The sequence below is a fragment of the Ursus maritimus genome, unplaced genomic scaffold (genome assembly GCF_017311325.1).
Source record: "Ursus maritimus isolate PB19 unplaced genomic scaffold, ASM1731132v1 scaffold_19, whole genome shotgun sequence".
Taxonomy (NCBI): domain Eukaryota; kingdom Metazoa; phylum Chordata; class Mammalia; order Carnivora; family Ursidae; genus Ursus; species Ursus maritimus.
In genome coordinates, this window is record NW_024424341.1 from 57,958,717 (window position 1) to 57,961,497 (window position 2,781).

The following is a 2,781-nucleotide window of genomic DNA, read 5'->3' on the forward strand; positions in this document are numbered from 1 at the left end:
TCCCTTGGCTCCCCAGTGCCCTCAGGACAAAGTCCCAGCCCCTCAGCCTGGCCTTGGAGGTCTGTTAGTTTCCTATCTATTCCTCCTTTTCAGCTTCATTGACGAGCACCTCCCAACCTTAATGAATGAGTCCCTCAGATACCACCCGTTCAGGCTGCAAGCCCCTCTATGCCCCCATAGCCCCGTCCCCCTTCCTGCCATATCCCTCCCTCTCTGTCCCCATGGAGCTCAGTGCCCACTCTCTCCCTCCTGCACCCTTATCCTGGCCTCCTGACCTCTGGTCTGAGATGGGAAAGCACAAATGCTCGGTGAAGGGATTGATTCCCTCCCCAGTTTCCTGCCTTGCTCTTTGGATGCCCTTCTCTGCCCCACAAAATGTTACCTGCTCCCTGGCATTTCGGAAACCCCTTTACCAGCCTAGCGTTTCATATGGTCATTTAGGTATACTTAGCACAGTTATAGGATAGGCGATCTTTTAAAATATATAAAGCTAATTTTAGTTCTTTAAGACTCTACTATCCCAAATTGTGCATTGTAGCAGGTGGTTTTTGGAACGAGTTCTGTAGGCTCCTTTATTTAACCTATCAAAGAGACTCCATGGTGAGGACCGGGGACCAATCCCTGGGGCCTCTTTGGCTGTCAGTCACTCAACCCTGGCCTGCACCCACCTCCCATTCAGCAAGGCATAATGATGTCATGACAAAGGAAAACTCGACTTGGCCCAATTCCTAGAAATAGGCTCCCAAGCAAACTCTGTAAACCAAATCCCACTTTCCTTAGTTTCCCATAGTAGGGAATGTATGCATTTCCATGGCAACGCAGAAGGAAATCTGCCCATAGGATTACTTGAAAACATGAAGTCTGGAGGTGTAAGTTGGCAAACCAAGAAGCTTGCTGGGTGTGATGTTTACGTTATTGACCAGGAGTAAAAATTTGCACTTTTACAGAATTTTGCTTGAGACCATTCCCGGTGTCTCATACAGCTGGGTCACAGTTCTGTCCTTCATCAGTAGGTGGCGAGAAAAGATTTCGCCCTGCCTGAGAACGTGTCTCAGACCCATAGGATGCTCTACTGGACGGATACTCTGGGCAGGTGAGGCCCACGTGGACCCTCTCTCTGAAGAGAAGCGCCTCGCAGGGCGTGCTCTTGGCCCTTGGGAAGGTCGGGGTTCCCATGAAGCCTCTGTCCTCGCAGGTGCTGGTCTTCAGGAACACCGGTGCCTATTTTCTCATCTGTGAAATGGGAGTCGGGCGAAGTCCCCCCCGTGCTCCATGCTGCCTGAGGAAGAGAAGATGGTGGCAGGTTGGGGAGGAGAACGGGGCAGAAAGGAGGCAGCCCCCTTCTCACCAAGCTCAGACAGGAGTCCAGGGATCAGCAGAGTGGAGAAGGAGCCAATTCCTGGCCAACTGCAGGGTGGCCCAGCCAGTCCCGGCCCTGGCACTTACGTGAAGTGTCTTTAGGCAACTCCCTGTCTCTGAGCCAGTTCCTCGTTTCCTCCTTCCTGTCGTTAGGCAACTCCCTGTCTCTGAGCCAGTTCCTCGTTTCCTCCTTCCTGGGCAGCGGCAGGCCTCATTCCTCCAGGCAGTGGCCAGCATCCAGGACAGACAGAAAAGAGAGAAAATGGGTGTCACAGAGGCCCTTCCACCCTCGGTGGCCCCTGGCTTGGCAGCCCTGCTCCAGGCTGTCCAGACTCTTGCCACAAACCCTGCACAGATTTCTGGGTGCGAACTTCAGGGAGGGAGAGGGAAGGAGGGGAGGCAAAGGGAGAGGATCTCAGAGCTTGTGCCGAGGATGCGGCTGGCTGAGCATGAAGCAGCCTCCCTGACACAAGGAGACTGGGAGACAAGGCGCAGAGGAAAGGAGGCCAGTGGAGGGGAGAAGTCTGGGAGAAGAGAGAGCAGAGGTGACAGATTCAGAGAGGCGAGAAAGGAAAGAGGGAGAGAGATTGGAAAGGGGGAGGAGAGAGAGAGAGAGAGAGAAGAGAAGGGGTGGAGACGAGCAAGAGGGGAGCAAGGAGGAAAGACTGGAAGTAGGGGGGAAAAACGTAATGAGAGGGGAAAGGAAACGAGAGATGAGAGAGAAGACAGGCTTGGGGGAGGCTGAGAGAGGAGGGGAAAGGAGACCATGGCGGGGTGAGCGAAGCTAGGGGAAGGACAAGGAGGGAGAGAGACGAAGGGACTTAGTTGGAAATGGAAGGCCAGGCAGAGGAAGGAGACGGTCCTGGGGACAAGGGGAGGGTGCGGATTGGAGGAGCGGCCGGGAGCAGCCAAGACAGCCGGGGTAAGAAGGCCTACGGGAGGGGAGAGGGAAAGGAAAGGGAGAGAAAGGGGGAAGCAAGGAGCGGAGAGCCTGTTGGCGGCCCGGATGCAAAGACCAAGGCCAAGCGGGACAGGGGAGGAGAGCAGAGCATCCAGAAGGAAGAAAAGCGGAGGAAGGGAGAACAGCGGACGGGAAATAGAGAAAAGGAGAAAAAGGAAGACAGGAGTGTGGAGAGCGAGAGGGCCGGCAGGAAAGAGAAGGGCAGAGGCGGGGAGAGGCCCAGAAAGAAGGGGTGTGAGGGAGGGGCGAGGAGCCGGGAGCGGGGAGAAGTGAGAGAGAAGTGGAAGAAAAAGGATGGAGAGGAGAGAGCGCGAAGAGTGAGGTGTGTAGCGAGGGGTGGCTGTGCCACACCAGGGTGAGCGAGAGGAGGAGGGGAAGGGATGCGGGGAAGGAGGGGGACGGAGACACTAGAGGGAAGAGGGGCCCGTGCGGCCGGAGCGCGCACGCGCACAGACCGGCAC

The 2,781-nt window shown here is 55.9% G+C and overlaps 1 long non-coding RNA gene across 1 annotated transcript; it reads left to right on the forward strand.

Annotated features, from left to right (window-relative positions):
* Positions 1-218: 218 nt before the first annotated feature.
* LOC121103524 lies at positions 219-1,613 on the forward strand. Its single transcript, XR_005835805.1, has 2 exons — positions 219-1,093; positions 1,196-1,613. It is a non-coding gene; the product is annotated as an uncharacterized LOC121103524 (long non-coding RNA).
* The last annotated feature ends 1,168 nt before the right edge of the window (positions 1,614-2,781 follow it).